The 18,384-nt window shown below is 42.3% G+C and overlaps 1 non-coding gene across 1 annotated transcript; it reads right to left on the bottom strand.

Moving 5' to 3' along the window:
• Positions 1–14,544: 14,544 nt before the first annotated feature.
• Positions 14,545–14,616, bottom strand: trnae-uuc (transfer RNA glutamic acid (anticodon UUC)). The gene has a single exon. It is a non-coding gene; the product is annotated as a tRNA-Glu (tRNA).
• Between the last annotated feature and the right edge of the window lie 3,768 nt (positions 14,617–18,384).

The raw sequence follows: 18,384 nt of genomic DNA, 5'->3' as shown, positions 1-18,384 counted from the left end.
GCGAGACCCACTCAGTATCATCCATAGCCTTGTGGCTTTTGGATTGTTGTTTGGACATTTTCTGTAATGACAGATACGCAGTTTTATTCATGTTATAGTGTAATTACATTAAGTCATCATGGCAAGGGCCCAAAATGAGGGATTACAGAGATGTTTTACGGAGGCAATCTTACTATTCCTAAAAAATAGAAAACGTAAGCCATTTCATTAACAATAAATAAAATAACTATAAATAACATACCTGAGCGTAATATAAATAACAGCGGGATATAAATAACTTGAGCGGTGTTTGTGCTCAAAAATTGACAAAAATTGACTACGTGGTCATTTTTCCTGGTCCAAAATGACCGCCACATTATAGCAGTTTATAAATCCAAAATAATGCATACTGTATATATCATCACCTAATGTTGTGATAGATCTTGTGATAGAGTTTTTGTAAACATTACAAATTTTGAACTTCTATTTGCTATTTATGGCCTGTATGCCTCATTGACCTGGGCTTCATACAAATTGTTTTGTAGTAAAACGTATAATGTAACTGTTATGGATTATTTTGACTATAACAAATACTCAGATTAAACATTGTGTTATTTCAACTGTGCCCATGTGTTAAAATGAACATGTGCCTGAATTTTATTTTATATACTTATTGTATTCTCATCCATTCACTTATGACTGGTCATTTTTTACCACAAGTGTATAAAAGTTAAACAAACACCCAACAGTTAGAGACATTATCCAAATTTATTTTGTTACATTTTATGCCAGTGTTACAGTAGACTAGTACAATGAGATTTATTGTACATTGATTTATCCATTTCCTATAAAGTAACAAACACTATCAGATATGCTATTTTACTAGTTAATCCTGTCAGAAAACAAAATAAGTTTCGTTACTGACAAAAATGTACAATTGCCAAGCTCGATGATAACGTTAGCTATAGCTAACGTAACGTTAGCTAACGTTACCTATACAAAAAAAATAAGGTTTGCTTGCTGACTGAAGTTACACAAAGTCAGACAAAATCGAATAAAACTATTTACATTACAAATTGAGCTGCGACAATTATACCCTATTACTTACAATTACAGTTAACGTTAACTTACCTGATCGTTTTACGGAGCAATCTTGCTATTCCTAAAATACAGAAAACGTTCATTAACAATAAATACAATAACTATAAATAACATAACGTTACCTGAGCGGAATATAAATAACAGCGGTGACGTTTATGCTCAACGTGCGGTGATTGGTGTATGAAAAATGGACATTGCCATTTCATTGGACGGCCAAAAAAGAGAATATGAGCGGAGATTGGATGGAATCTGCTCAAACTCAAAGATGGACAAAAATGGACTATGTGCGGTGATTGGTCTATGAAAAATGGACCTTGACATTTCATTGGACGGCCAAAAATGGAGCTCGTAACGTAATTGGTTTTTTAAAGATGGAGCTCGTCATTGTATTGGATAGATTTTACAGACGCACGGCTGTCAGGTACCGCTATCGAAGGCACACCGGTTGGGGACAGAACCTAAACCTATCAGGTTTCATAAGCTCGTATGGTAACCGTTATCCCACTGACAAAGCAGCCTATTGTTGGACTGTCAATTTAAAATATTATTCAACTAATCCAATAATAATAATAACAAAAACTATGGGCTAATAAAAGGAAATAATAAAATGGCTATGGGCTGACAGCAAACCAAAAGAGGCAGAGCGAGCCAGCCAAGAGTCGAACCTGGAATCTTCTGATTCGTAGTCAGACGCGTTATCCATTGCGCCACTGGCCCACCAGTCAGGCACCCTTGAGTGCATTTGCCTCGCCCAGGGGGTTCAGTTTCCTCCCATTCCTGTGCTGGCATAATAGACACTATAAACTGGTCGCAAAGCAAGGTCCTTGTTACAGTACCCATGCAATGCATCTGAAAAGACGCATGGTATTGTATGGTAACCGTTATCCCACTGACAAAGCAGCCTATTGTTGGACTGTCAATTTAAAATATTATTCAACTAATCCAATAATAATAATAACAAAAACAAAAACTATGCACGCGACTTGTTGGTGTCCGACTGGGCAGAGGCCTGTCATGACATCTACTTTATCTCATGCCATCAACAGGCCTGGAGCCAACGTCAGGAAGGGGTCTGATGAGGAGCCTGCTATAAAAAGCTTCAAGTTGGAGGCGTCACATGTTGGGGATCTTGGTTGCTTTGTTTTCATGGCAAGTTGTGGTGCTGTTAGGATATTCCTACAGAGCCTGTGACAGTTTCTCAGTGGAATAACTGTGATCCAGGGTCAGAGAAGTCTCCTCTCCTGAAGGAAAATTCAAGCCTTAGTGGTCTTGCTTGAGCAGTTGCTGCAAAATCTGGTAGAGGCACACAGCCAGGCTTGACGGGAAAGAGTCAGCAGACCTTCCCTGGTGGTTAGGATTCGGCGCTCTCACCGCCGCGCAGGGCCGGATTAAGAATTCAGAGGGCCCTGGACACAATGTCTTGTAGGCCCCCCCTTAGGCAGGCCAAATGTAGTTTGTCCAAGGACATTTTAATTTGGCATTAACTGTATTACTGACTTAAAAGGAACTTTGTTGTACATATTACTTCATAAATGATCTGTGTTTCCCATAGGATTTTGTAAAACTATGTTGGGTGGAACTCTATCCCTCTAGGGGGGTACGGGGGCATGCTCCCCCGCAAGAAAATTTTGTACATTTTAAGGTTAAATGCATCAATCTGGTGCACTTTGAGAGCTCACAATTAAGAGCTTCAACCGGCTTTAACCCATGAACTGTGCGCACATTGAACAAAGAAAAAGCATTGACTTGTACCTGGACATTAAAGAGGGCTCAAACATCTTTTTAGTTATGATATAGAGTCTCAGTCTGCATTACATTATCACTGGTGTTTTAGGATGCCAAACAATTATTATAATAATGATTTATATAATTATTCCTATGACGTAAAATCATATAGGCCTACCTCCTATAAATGTAGCCTAAAAGTATTTTGCATTACATTACACAGTATAGGAAAAGTACAATTGTCCTAATTTCTTTAATTGCCAGAAATAAACCCTTGAGCTTTCATTTTGGAGAAAACACCAGATCACCATGCTGATCGCGTGAGCAAAGTGCGCACTTCTATTTAAATCACGCAGCACAAACAGAATGCCTATAGGCTACTTAAAGTCTTTTGCTGTTTTATAACGGCACGAAGCAATATCACAGTTTCAATTTGACTTTGTTGGCAAAATATAACGCTAAACAGTCGAGACCTTTATGTTAGGCAACCGCTTCTCCATCACTTCAAATTTCAGAGGGTCAAGTCACGCGACGCGAGTCGACATGATAGCTCGCTCTCGCTCACTGCGCAGGAATACAGACGCTGTTTTTGACGCGATTTAACATTATATTTTGATCGAATGGGTTGCAAAAATATGCATATAATTAGGAAAGTGAGGACTGCGTTTATAACGTGATCTAACATAATATTTGACGGTGCGCAGGGCCCCTTAGATGTCATGTGCCCCTGGGCAAGTGACCAGTTGCCCTAATGGTTAATCAGGGCCTGCCGCCGCGGCCTGGGTTCGATTCCCGGTCAGGGAATGAGCTTTTGCCCTCCAGCGGCGGTCGCGATTGCAAAATGCTGGACTACCAACTGAAAGCGCTGACAGCCTCGTCGAGAAGCATGGCCAATGAAATGTTTGCTTGTGAAAAAGACCTCCTTCGAGCCAGCGACCTAAGGATTGCCAATTTGCCACCTACAGTCCTCCGCTTTACCAGCTGAGCTATCGAAGGCACACCGGTTGGGGACAGAACCTAAACCTATCAGGTTTCGTAAGCTCGTATGGTAACCGTTATCCCACTGACAAAGCAGCCTATTGTTGGACTGTCAATTTAAAATATTATTCAACTAATCCAATAATAATAATAACAAAAACTATGGGCTAATAAAAGGAAACAATAAAATGGCTATGGGCTGACAGCGAAGCAAAAGAGGCAGAGCGAGCCAGCCAAGAGTCGAACCTGGAATCTTCTGATTCGTAGTCAGACGCGTTATCCATTGCGCCACTGGCCCACCAGTCAGGCACCCTTGAGTGCATTTGCCTCGCCCAGGGGGTTCAGTTTCCTCCCATTCCTGTGCTGGCATAATAGACACTATAAACTGGTCGCAAAGCAAGGTCCTTGTTACAGTACCCATGCAATGCATCTGAAAAGACGCATGGTATTGTATGGTAACCGTTATCCCACTGACAAAGCAGCCTATTGTTGGACTGACAATTTAAAATATTATTCAACTAATCCAATAATAATAATAACAAAAACTATGCATGCGATGGTAACCGTTATCCCACTGACAAAGCAGCCTATTGTTGGACTGTCAATTTAAAATATTATTCAACTAATCCAATAATAATAATAACAAAAGACAGTACCCATGCAATGCATCTGAAAAGACGCATGGTATTTTATGGTAACCGTTATCCCACTGACAAAGCAGCCTATTGTTGGACTGTCAATTTAAAATATTATTCAACTAATCCAATAATAATAATAACAAAAGACAGTACCCATGCAATGCATCTGAAAAGAGCATGGTATTGTATGGTAACCGTTATCCCACTGACAAAGCAGCCTATTGTTGGACTGTCAATTTAAAATATTATTCAACTAATCCAATAATAATAATAACAAAAAATATGGGCTAATAAAAGGAAATAATAAAATGGCTATGGGCTGACAGCGAAGCAAAAGAGGCAGAGCAAGCCAGCCAGCCAGGAGTCGAACCTGGAATCTTCTGATTCGCAGTCAAACGCGTTATCCATTTCGCCACTGGCCCAGCAGTCAGGCACCCTTGAGTGCATTTGCCTCGCCCAGGGGGTTCAGTTTCCTCCCATTCCTGTGCTGGCATAATAGACACCATAAACTGGCCGCAAAGCAAGGTCCTTGTTACAGTACCCATGCAATGCATCTGAAAAGACGCATGGTATTGTATGGTAACCGTTATCCCAATGACAAAGCAGCCTATTGTTGGAATGTCAATTTAAAATATTATTCAACTAATCCAATAATAATAATAACAAAAACTATGCACGCGACTTGTTGGTGTCCGACTGGGCAGAGGCCTGTCAAGACATCTACTTTATCTCATGCCATCAACAGGCCTGGAGCCAACGTCAGGAAGGGGTCTGATGAGGAGCCTGCTATAAAAAGCTTCAAGTTGGAGGCGTCACATGTTGGGGATCTTGGTTGCTTTGTTTTCATGGCAAGTTGTGGTGCTGTTAGGATAATCCTACAGAGCCTGTGACAGTTTCTCAGTGGAATAACTGTGATCCAGGGTCAGAGAAGTCTCCTCTCCTGAAGGAAAATTCAAGCCTTAGTGGTCTTGCTTGAGCAGTTGCTGCAAAATCTGGTAGAGGCACACAGCCAGGCTTGACGGGAAAGAGTCAGCAGACCTTCCCTGGTGGTCTAGTGGTTAGGATTCGGCGCTCTCACCGCCGCGGCTTGGGTTCGATTCCCGTTCAGGGAATGAGCTTTTGCCCTCCAGCGGCGGTCGCGATTGCAAAATGCTGACTTGTACCTGGACATTAAAGAGGGCTCAAACATCTTTTTAGTTATGATATAGAGTCTCAGTCTGCATTACATTATCACTGGTGTTTTAGGATGCCAAACAATTATTATAATAATGATTTATATAATTATTCCTATGACGTAAAATCATATAGGCCTACCTCCTATAAATGTAGCCTAAAAGTATTTTGCATTACATTACACAGTATAGGAAAAGTACAATTGTCCTAATTTCTTTAATTGCCAGAAATAAACCCTTGAGCTTTCATTTTGGAGAAAACACCAGATCACCATGCTGATCGCGTGAGCAAAGTGCGCACTTCTATTTAAATCACGCAGCACAAACAGAATGCCTATAGGCTACTTAAAGTCTTTTGCTGTTTTATAACGGCACGAAGCAATATCACAGTTTCAATTTGACTTCGTTGGCAAAATATAACGCTAAACAGTCGAGACCTTTATGTTAGGCAACCGCTTCTCCATCACTTCAAATTTCAGAGCGTCAAGTCACGCGACGCGAGTCGACATGATAGCTCGCTCTCGCTCACTGCGCAGGAATACAGACGCTGTTTTTGACGCGATTTAACATTATATTTTGATCGAATGGGTTGCAAAAATATGCATATAATTAGGAAAGTGAGGACTGCGTTTATAACGTGATCTAACATAATATTTGACGGTGCGCAGGGCCCCTTAGATGTCATGTGCCCCTGGGCAAGTGACCAGTTGCCCTAATGGTTAATCCGGCCCTGCCGCCGCGGCTTGGGTTCGATTCCCGGTCAGGGAATGAGGTCGCGATTGCAAAATGCTGGACTACCAACTCAAGCGCTGATGGCCTCGTCGAGAAGCATGGCCATGAAATGTTTGCTTGTGAAAAATACCTCCTTCGAGCCGGAGTCGAACCAGCGACCTAAGGATTGCCAATTTGCCACCTACAGTCCTCCGCTCTACCAGCTGAGCTAAAGCTGGGGAACAATAGTCTGTATAAGAAGGGGAAGAAGGGGAAGAAGGGGGAGAAAAGGAAAGAAAAAAAAGTGAGAAAATCAGGAAGTCATAGGTTCGAATCCACACGTCACATAAAAAAAAATTATTTTATCGATTGTTTCGTTTCTAAGTTTGATTTAGAAAGTAGTGTGTGCATTTGATTTTTATCGATTGTTTTATTTCTAAGTTTAATTTTTGTTTTGGAGTAAACCATTTGAATTCATTATAAAATTTCATCCGTAATACTAAGATAGTCATTTTTGTCCAAACGCATTTATTAAGTTAATCGTTTTCTATGGCAGTAGGGGCAAAATAACCCCCTTATTACTGCATTCACACTATATTAATATACTATTTCATTCAGAGTGAAAAGGAACAGCTACTTGACACAAATAGCTGTTTGTAATAAAACAAATAAATACAACACACCAGTCTTCATAGAGAAATAGATTTATTAACTATATACATATTAGAAAAATGTGGAAAAGTACTGAATTCACCATATGGAACAACATAAGAATACAAACATAAAAATAAGTAAAAATAGGTAAAAAAAATTAGTAAAAATAACTTAAATTAAAAACTTAAATAAATATAATAGTTTAATGTTGTTTAATATTTATTATATATTTCCATATGTGTTATAGTGAATATGTGTTATAGCACACAAGGGTTATTTTCTCATATTCTGTAACCACTGCTCCTTAGTGATTGTTTCTTTATTTGGGCAAAATATTTTGCCTTTGTACTGGCTATGGCCAGTTTCTTGTGTACGAAATTGGCCACACTTTCTGCACATATTTGCCTTAACAGTACGGTTGTACGACCGTTTGGTTGGGGTGGCTGTGTCAATTGCAGGTGGATCAGAGGAAATTGCTCCAGGGTTAATGGTGGAAAATGGGGCTGGACAGGGCAATAGTACCATCTGAGACACAACAGGGGCAGTGGGTGTGTCAGAAACCAATGGGTGCGGTGCTGTCGGCCTGGGATAAATTGTCCTTAGCTGGCTGAATGTGGCTGAACGCTGAGGGTGTAAGGCTGATGGCTCAAATGAAGATGCTGTGGCAGATGTACAGGCAGCTGAGGGCTGGATCTTTCTAAACTTTGTCTTTGCCTGTCCAGCTGTGTCTGGTGGCATCTGGTAGTTATGCAACTGGTGGCTATATTGTGGAGGCACAACAGGCTGTACTCGTGCTGGAGGCAGAGCATCTAATGCCACTGGACGTGCCTCAGGAAGCTCCAGCCCTTGCAAAAGCACTGAGACCTCCTGACCCTTTAAACGTTCATTGTGCCACGTTGTAAGGGTCCTCTGGTTTACCTCAACTAGCTGAAGGGTTGTTTCGCTCATCACCGTTCCATTGCTCAGGATTAGCTGCCGAATTCTTCTGTAATCGCGAAGAATGAGATCCCATCTAGACAGAGATTGTTTCCTCTGTTTTTTGGGGCTTCGGTGGATGCTACACAACCTTATGAAAATCATTTCAACAAGGCGACAACAATTAGGCCACTGTGCTGGAGAGCCGCTAGAACCCAAAACACATCTCTTTGTGCTGTCGACACCAGGTGTGAAGACAGCTTTCTTTTTAGGGGACCTAAAACGTCCTGTAAGTAGCCTGTCTTGATGACGAGCTGCATACATCACCCTGTCTTTGTCAAATTGGTCCAGGTTCTGCCACAAACCCACAATGGTCGCAACTTGTTGGTTGCTAAGTGTGAGGCTTGCCTCTGTGCGCAGCTCCACCAGACACTCTGCCAACTCATCCACCCGGTCCATTCCAGGAATACAGTGGTCGTCAACAGCCTGAAAAAATATAACTGTTGGTTAGATAATTACATGCTGTTAAGTGAGTTTGTGGATGTGTTGCTTAAGGGCGAATTGAGAAACAATTGGTCTAGAAAAGGGAATTTTACCATTGCTGAGGGCACTGGTGCAGCTGATGGAGTCTGGACAATGGGCACTGGTGGAGCCTGAAACCAGGGCAGTGGTGCAGCAGATGGAGTCTGGAAACAGGGCAGTGGTGCAGCAGATGGAGTCTGGAAACAGGGCAGTGGTGCAGCAGATGGAGTCTGGAAACAGGGCAGTGGTGCAGCTGATGGAGCCTGAAAGCAGGGCAGTGGTGCAGCTGATGGAGTCTGGACACTGGGCACTGGTGGAGCCTGGAAACAGGGCAGTGGTGCAGCGGAAGGAGTCACAGTGGGCAGTGGTGCAGCGGAAGGAGTCACAGTGGGCAGTGGTGCAGCGGAAGGAGTCACAGTGGGCAGTGGTGCAGCGGAAGGAGTCACAGTGGGCAGTGGTGCAGCGGAAGGAGTCACAGTGGGCAGTGGTGCAGCGGAAGGAGTCACAGTGGGCAGTGGTGCAGCGGAAGGAGTCACAGTGGGCAGTGGTGCAGCGGAAGGAGTCACAGTGGGCAGTGGTGCAGCAGAAGGAGTCACAGTGGGCAGTGGTGCAGCGGAAGGAGTCACAGTGGGCAGTGGTGCAGCGGAAGGAGTCACAGTGGGCAGTGGTGCAGTGGAAGGAGTCACAGTGGGCAGTGGTGCAGCGGAAGGATTCTGGACACTGGGCACTGGTGGAGCCTGAACACAGGGCTGCGGTGCAGCGGGTGGGACTGGTGGACCTATAAGGAATGAGTCATCTAATGCCAGAAGATTTGTCACTGTGGCTTCCTCTCCCAACAAATCAATGAAACCCTCATCCTCTTCCCCTTGCTCCTCCACATCTATCTCCTCCAGCAACTGAGAGGTCCTATCGGAGGTAGGGCACATGTCCTCCAGGGGCTGACTATTCTGTCTCAACAAATATTGCACTCCAATGAGCTCCCCTGAGGAAATATTTGGAACAGGAAACATTATTAAAGGAAAATAATCAGAAAGGTTTATTAAAATGCAGTAAATCTTTTTGTTGTCAGCTTGTGCATGAACAAAAAATATGTAATTCAGGGGGCATCATAAAAAGACAGAGTTACTCTATATTCTAGTAAGAATTTAATTTTCTGCCCTGACACCTAGGACAAAGAATCCAGTGTAAAAAAAATACAGGTAGTATTATTTTTTCTGTGATCTGTCAAAAATTATATTATTTTTGTCCAGAAGCACTTGGAATTTTACCAAAAAAACATTGTGAACTGCATTTATCAAAAATATATTTACCTGTGTATACTGCAGGTGGAGTGAAGCTAGGGACCAATTTCCTTCCATACAACTTATTGTAGTTCTCATTGACAGAGTAAACCAGCTCCCCTGTGTAAGTACGCAGGGTTGAACTTCCACCTGCAACAGCAGCTGCTGCCCGGTCCTGATTCCAGCGTAACAAACCTTCCAGGAGGTAAATCTGGAAGTTCAGGCTGTTTGCGCTGTTCCCTAGAAAAAGAAATAGAAACCCAAACATTGTTTTGAGAAACTGCAAAAGAGAAAATATTATCTGTTCACTGCAAATATCTAAATTAACAGGAATTAGTGGCAAGATGTGGTATATTCTGTCATGACAAACCTGGAATAAATCTGTTTAGGTGGCAGTGAAATGATTCCAGGGATGTGGAGCCTCTGGCACACCGGTACGTTTTTAGAACCATCCCGCCCTTGTTTATGGTTCCAGTTTCCGTGTATAGTGGCACATCTGGAGGGTCCTGGATACAGGTGACGTGCCGTCTCTGGACATGCCAGATGTGCTGCATCCTCACACTGTCAAGGAGAGGAACACCAAGGGCGTCATTCCCCTTGCAACCCATGAGCTCTCTGATGAGCATATCAAGGAGGCGGATAGTGGTTTCCTCTCCTCGTGTTCTCCTCCTGCAGTGTTGGGCCAGCTCATCTTTGCTTATATGACGGTCAAGCTCTGCCGGCGTCATTGCAGGCCAGCCCTGTTGGGTGAGTTGCTCCCTCTTGGCCCTTCTCAGCAGAGTGAGATCCCCTGCGTCCCACTCAAAAATACAGGATGACAACCTAGACATAAAAGTAGGGTACAACTGGTGGGCATCAGTGGTGCACCCTACTGCCAGACGTCGCATAAAATGCCAAATGTCTAGGCGGACGATGACATCGGGCCAGCCGCTAAACCGCCTCTTCAGTTTAGTCTCTCCCACTTCCTTGCAACAGTCACAGTCCACATACAGGATAGTGGGAGGATCAACACCAGCTCGCTGGTACCTCTCCATGAGCCCTGCAGCCATGAGGTCTAACCCAGCCCCTTCATTCGCAGTCAGGACACTCATCAGCACCTGACCTACCTCATTGCCTACTGAGGTAAGCCACTGTGCTGTGCCTTTTGCAGGCCCACTCAACTTCTTGGTGATCTAAAAGAAACAATAAACATAGCAAAAAATAAAACATACATCCAAATCAGTAACATTGAAAAATAAAGCTATTTTGGTCTAACAATTCATTATAGAAAGGAGTACAGTCATTAAAGCAGCTCCTCTAACCTTCTTAGTTGAATCCATTTTTAAAATTGATCCATACGTGGATGTGATGCTGGCCTTGATGTGATCGAGCCTGTTGAGGATGTCCTGACTGTATACAGTGAGGAGCCATTTGTAGCTGGGTACTGGAGCAAGTGGTGGTGGTTCCTGGAAGTGCATTGGATGCAGGCCAGGCTTATCCAAAAAGGCCACACACTCTGATGTGTACCGAGCCACACGTTTTAACCACTCCTCACTGTGGTTCTCCCTCAGCTGTCCGATGATCCTCACTGGGCCATTCCCCATGCCCCTCTCACGCAACAAGCGAAGAACTCGAATGTCACAGGCATACCTTGGAAAAAAGTATTTATTCAAGTATCTTATTATCATGTATCTAATTATTGTAAGAATTATTTATCAAAAAGGTAGCATATGAGTGAACATGACTGCAACATATTTACTTGCGTGTGAGGATGATCCTGAATTCAGATCGATGGGCCAGGTCCAACTGTTGCAGCACAGCATGACTCCAGGACAGGTAGCTGGTTCTACACCTGGTACAGATCAGGGTCTCTGTAACCAGATTGTAGTATCTGTCAATATCTAACACCTGTCGTACTCTCCTGTGCAGACCACCACCACACAGCTGATGCCTGGCACAGACAGGGTTAGAACACTGGAGCCGCACCTTCCATAGCCTATATGGCATCCAGAGCAAGAGCCGCTGTGAAAAAAATCTATCAGGTGCTGGAGCTTGGTGGTACAACAGGGCTGTTGGTGGGGGGTGATACCACAACTGCAGGTTTTCACGCAGCTCCAGCTTACCCTTTGCACCAACCCTAAAAAGTGCTTCCGACACCCACTTCTGGTCCTGCTGTGGCATTGTCTGTGGCCACAGTAGTGGGAGATCCGCAGTGTCTTCTGGCTGAGATGAGACCTGCTGATATTATCAAAAACACTGGTTTAAATAAAATCTAAGAGAGCATTAAATGACAAAGGCATGTTTATATTTTAAATTGACATCTTACTGGGCTCCTCACAACAGCAAACTCAGAATTAATCGATGGTGTTGCTGTTTCTTTGGTGCGTTGTGATCTCTGAGCTGGAGGAAGGAAGAAGGAAGAGGAGGACTTGATGACAGGCCGATGAGGTTTGGGGGATGAAGGAGGACGAGGATCAGAGGGTGGGCATGAAGCTGCGGCTGAAATGGAGTGCTCTAATGTCTGTGGAGTCAAACGTTATGATTAATATATTAAGGGGATTGCGTTTTTTATTAAATAAAATTATGTAGTGATAAAGTGATGATGTCATTATATAGTTATGATGTCTTTTATATTAACCTGAGAGGTTTTCCTCTGGATGCTCAAATTGGGTTTTGCTGCTGCCACATGTGAGCCTCCAAACCTTGACTTTTCAAACTGAAAAGTTTTGTCATAGTCAGTGATAAAAAACCTGCAACACTATAGGAAAATGTTGAGATGTTTCAATGTCTGCAGTGATACCTGCAGTAAGGTCTGCTTACCATTGTCAATGTCAGTTTGGCTTTCTTTGCAGGATGTGACACATCACTGATGGAGGGTGTGCTTTGGGCAGGGGTGCGCTGTGATGCATCCACTGTGACTGGTGGATTAACCTGTGATACATGCATTAAAATGTACCAGACACATGATATTATACACTCCTCATAATGCCTAATTTTAGATATAAAGGCACATTGATATTGCAAACACATCTATCTAGTTATGCAACTTGAACTAGGCTAATTGAAGTTACCTTGTGAAATCCACAAAAACAGTTCTGAGCTTCCTTCAGAAGGGTGGTCTGGCCCCTCATTTGCAGAGGGCATTTTTCTATCTGTGAACATAAAGTGTAGCTATGACACTGTAGTCCATGTTATCTCAAAACAGGCATCTTAATTTTATCAATATTACATTGTATTTACATTTTAAATAATTACTTATCCATACACATAAATACAAATAGCACAATGTATTATCATACAAGTTTATTAGTTCACCCATGAATCTAGCTGCATAATTTACCTTCTGATACAACTCATGCCATCTTTTTTGTCGGGGAGAAGGTCTATTCCCCTCCCTAGATGGCCAAACTCCTGTTCGGGCAAAACTCTCCAGACGCGCAAGCCAGTCAGCATCGCTCATGCCTTTGTGTGACTTAGTTGAAGCCATGTCGTTGCCTGAAACAATACAGAACATGTTAAACTAACTGCCATTGTAGCCCGGTAACACCGCATTAACCCTACTGTTGTGTTAATTTCATGTTAGCTAGTTTTGTGTTCCTGCTCCAAAATGACCGCCACATTATAACAGTTTATAAATCCAAATAATGCATACTGTATATATCATCACCTAATGTTGTGATAGATCTTGTGATAGAGTTTGTGTAAACATTACAAGTTTTGAACTTCTGTTTGCTATTTATGGCCTGTATGCCTCATTGACCTGGGCTCATACACATTGTTTTGCAGTAAAACGCATAATGTATGGACTATTTTGACTATAACAAATACTCAGATTAAACATTGTGTTATTTCAACTGTGTCCATGTGATAAAATGAACATGTGCCTGAATTTAATTTTATATACTTATTGTATTCTCATCCATTCACTTATGACTGGTCATTTTTTACCACAGGTGTATAAAAGTTAAACAAACACCCAAAAGTTAGAAATTATCCAAATTTATTATGTGTTACATTTTATGCCAGTGTTACAGTAGACTAGTACAATGAGATTTATTGTACATTGATTTATCCATGTCCTATGAAGTAACAAACACTATCAGATATGCTATTTTACTAATCCTATCAGGAAAAAAATAAGTTAACGTTTACTGACAAAAATGTGACTTTACAATTGCCAAGCTCGATGATAACGTTAGCTATAACGTTAGCTAACGTAACGTTACCTATACAAAAAATAAAGGTTTGCTTGCTGACTGAAGTTACACAAAGTCAGACCAAATCGGATAAAACTATTTACATTACAAATTGAGCTGCGGCAATTAACGTTATACCCTATTACTTACACAATGACAGTTAACGTTACCTGATCTATAGGTAAGGTAGTTTTACGGAGCAAACTTGCTATTCCTAAAATACAGAAAACGTTCATTAACAATAAATACAATAACTATAAATAACATAACGTTACCTGAGCGGAATATAAATAGCAGCGGTGACGTTTATGCTCAACGTGCGGTGATTGGTGTATGAAAAATGGACATTGCCATTTCATTGGACGGCCAAAAAAGAGATTATGAGCGGAGATTGGATGAAATCTGCTCAAACTCAAAGATGGACAAAAATGGACTATGTGCGGTGATTGGTCTATGAAAAATGGACCTTGACATTTCATTGGACGGCCAAAAATGGAGCTCGTAACGTAATTGGTTTTTTAAAGATGGAGCTCGTCATTGTATTGGATAGATTTTACAGACGCACGGCTGTCACCGGTTGGGGACAGAACCTAAACCTATCAGGTTTCGTAAGCTCCGCCTGCCGGCCAAAAGTGCTAGTGGCACAGAGAGACGTCCTGGCTGTTTCCATAAGTGAAGCAAAGACAACACGAACTTCCCATACCGGGAGTCGAACCCGGGCCGCCTGGGTGAAAACCAGAAATCCTGACCGCTAGACCATATGGGAACTTCCTCAAGCCTCGAGCAGGCCCTTTGGCTTTTAGTGTGTGACCGCCCCCCTTTAAGAATATGGGAATGATCCGAAGGGATTGTTTACTGAATTCAATTTCATCAGGCTCATCGGAGGGAGCTCTCATTTGCCTCGCCCAGGGGGTTCAGTTTCCTCCCATTCCTGTGCTGGCATAATAGACACTATAAACTGGTCGCAAAGCAAGGTCCTTGTTACAGTACCCATGCAATGCATCTGAAAAGACGCATGGTATTGTATGGTAACCGTTATCCCACTGACAAAGCAGCCTATTGTTGGACTGTCAATTTAAAATATTATTCAACTAATCCAATAATAATAATAACAAAAACTATGCACGCTACTTGTTGGTGTCCGACTGGGCAGAGGCCTGTCATGACATCTACTTTATCTCATGCCATCAACAGGCCTGGAGCCAACGTCAGGAAGGGGTCTGATGAGGAGCCTGCTATAAAAAGCTTCAAGTTGGAGGCGTCACATGTTGGGGATCTTGGTTGCTTTGTTTTCATGGCAAGTTGTGGTGCTGTTAGGATATTCCTACAGAGCCTGTGACAGTTTCTCAGTGGAATAACTGTGATCCAGGGTCAGAGAAGTCTCCTCTCCTGAAGGAAAATTCAAGCCTTAGTGGTCTTGCTTGAGCAGTTGCTGCAAAATCTGGTAGAGGCACACAGCCAGGCTTGACGGGAAAGAGTCAGCAGACCTTCCCTGGTGGTTAGGATTCGGCGTTCTCACCGCCGCGCAGGGCCGGATTAAGAATTCAGAGGGCCCTGGACACAATGTCTTGTAGGCCCCCCCTTAGGCAGGCCAAATGTAGTTTGTCCAAGGACATTTTAATTTGGCATTAACTGTATTACTGACTTAAAAGGAACTTTGTTGTACATATTACTTCATAAATGATCTGTGTTTCCCATAGGATTTTATAAAACTATGTTGGGTGGAACTCTATCCCTCTAGGGGGGTACGGGGGCATGCTCCCCCGCAAGAAAATTTTGTACATTTTAAGGTTAAATGCATCAATCTGGTGCACTTTGAGAGCTCACAATTAAGAGCTTCAACCGGCTTTAACCCATGAACTGTGCGCACATTGAACAAAGAAAAAGCATTGACTTGTACCTGGACATTAAAGAGGGCTCAAACATCTTTTTAGTTATGATATAGAGTCTCAGTCTGCATTACATTATCACTGGTGTTTTAGGATGCCAAACAATTATTATAATAATGATTTATATAATTATTCCTATGACGTAAAATCATATAGGCCTACCTCCTATAAATGTAGCCTAAAAGTATTTTGCATTACATTACACAGTATAGGAAAAGTACAATTGTCCTAATTTTTTTAATTGCCAGAAATAAACCCTTGAGCTTTCATTTTGGAGAAAACACCAGATCACCATGCTGATCGCGTGAGCAAAGTGCGCACTTCTATTTAAATCACGCAGCACAAACAGAATGCCTATAGGCTACTTAAAGTCTTTTGCTGTTTTATAACGGCACGAAGCAATATCACAGTTTCAATTTGACTTCGTTGGCAAAATATAACGCTAAACAGTCGAGACCTTTATGTTAGGCAACCGCTTCTCCATCACTTCAAATTTCAGAGCGTCAAGTCACGCGACGCGAGTCGACATGATAGCTCGCTCTCGCTCACTGCGCAGGAATACAGACGCTGTTTTTGACGCGATTTAACATTATATTTTGATCGAATGGGTTGCAAAAATATGCATATAATTAGGAAAGTGAGGACTGCGTTTATAACGTGATCTAACATAATATTTGACGGTGCGCAGGGCCCCTTAGATGTCATGTGCCCCTGGGCAAGTGACCAGTTGCCCTAATGGTTAATCCGGCCCTGCCGCCGCGGCTTGGGTTCGATTCCCGGTCAGGGAATGAGGTCGCGATTGCAAAATGCTGGACTACCAACTCAAGCGCTGATGGCCTCGTCGAGAAGCATGGCCAATGAAATGTTTGCTTGTGAAAAATACCTCCTTCGAGCCGGAGTCGAACCAGCGACCTAAGGATTGCCAATTTGCCACCTACAGTCCTCCGCTCTACCAGCTGAGCTAAAGCTGGGGAACAATAGTCTGTATAAGAAGGGGAAGAAGGGGAAGAAGGGGGAGAAAAGGAAAGAAAAAAAAGTGAGAAAATCAGGAAGTCATAGGTTCGAATCCACACGTCACATAAAAAAAAATTATTTTATCGATTGTTTCGTTTCTAAGTTTGATTTAGAAAGTAGTGTGTGCATTTGATTTTTATCGATTGTTTTATTTCTAAGTTTAATTTTTGTTTTGGAGTAAACCATTTGAATTCATTATAAAATTTCATCCGTAATACTAAGATAGTCATTTTTGTCCAAACGCATTTATTAAGTTAATCGTTTTCTATGGCAGTAGGGGCAAAATAACCCCCTTATTACTGCATTCACACTATATTAATATACTATTTCATTCAGAGTGAAAAGGAACAGCTACTTGACACAAATAGCTGTTTGTAATAAAACAAATAAATACAACACACCAGTCTTCATAGAGAAATAGATTTATTAACTATATACATATTAGAAAAATGTGGAAAAGTACTGAATTCACCATATGGAACAACATAAGAATACAAACATAAAAATAAGTAAAAATAGGTAAAAAAAATTAGTAAAAATAACTTAAATTAAAAACTTAAATAAATATAATAGTTTAATGTTGTTTAATATTTATTATATATTTCCATATGTGTTATAGTGAATATGTGTTATAGCACACAAGGGTTATTTTCTCATATTCTGTAACCACTGCTCCTTAGTGATTGTTTCTTTATTTGGGCAAAATATTTTGCCTTTGTACTGGCTATGGCCAGTTTCTTGTGTACGAAATTGGCCACACTTTCTGCACATATTTGCCTTAACAGTACGGTTGTACGACCGTTTGGTTGGGGTGGCTGTGTCAATTGCAGGTGGATCAGAGGAAATTGCTCCAGGGTTAATGGTGGAAAATGGGGCTGGACAGGGCAATAGTACCATCTGAGACACAACAGGGGCAGTGGGTGTGTCAGAAACCAATGGGTGCGGTGCTGTCGGCCTGGGATAAATTGTCCTTAGCTGGCTGAATGTGGCTGAACGCTGAGGGTGTAAGGCTGATGGCTCAAATGAAGATGCTGTGGCAGATGTACAGGCAGCTGAGGGCTGGATCTTTCTAAACTTTGTCTTTGCCTGTCCAGCTGTGTCTGGTGGCATCTGGTAGTTATGCAACTGGTGGCTATATTGTGGAGGCACAACAGGCTGTACTCGTGCTGGAGGCAGAGCATCTAATGCCACTGGACGTGCCTCAGGAAGCTCCAGCCCTTGCAAAAGCACTGAGACCTCCTGACCCTTTAAACGTTCATTGTGCCACGTTGTAAGGGTCCTCTGGTTTACCTCAACTAGCTGAAGGGTTGTTTCGCTCATCACCGTTCCATTGCTCAGGATTAGCTGCCGAATTCTTCTGTAATCGCGAAGAATGAGATCCCATCTAGACAGAGATTGTTTCCTCTGTTTTTTGGGGCTTCGGTGGATGCTACACAACCTTATGAAAATCATTTCAACAAGGCGACAACAATTAGGCCACTGTGCTGGAGAGCCGCTAGAACCCAAAACACATCTCTTTGTGCTGTCGACACCAGGTGTGAAGACAGCTTTCTTTTTAGGGGACCTAAAACGTCCTGTAAGTAGCCTGTCTTGATGACGAGCTGCATACATCACCCTGTCTTTGTCAAATT

Source organism: Rhinichthys klamathensis, unplaced genomic scaffold (genome assembly GCF_029890125.1).
Source record: "Rhinichthys klamathensis goyatoka isolate OS25496 unplaced genomic scaffold, OSU_Roscu_1.1 h1tg000249l_1, whole genome shotgun sequence".
Classification (NCBI taxonomy): Eukaryota; Metazoa; Chordata; class Actinopteri; order Cypriniformes; family Leuciscidae; genus Rhinichthys; species Rhinichthys klamathensis.
The sequence above is the reverse complement of the archived record's forward strand: the minus strand, read 5'-3'. Positions and strand labels throughout refer to the sequence as shown.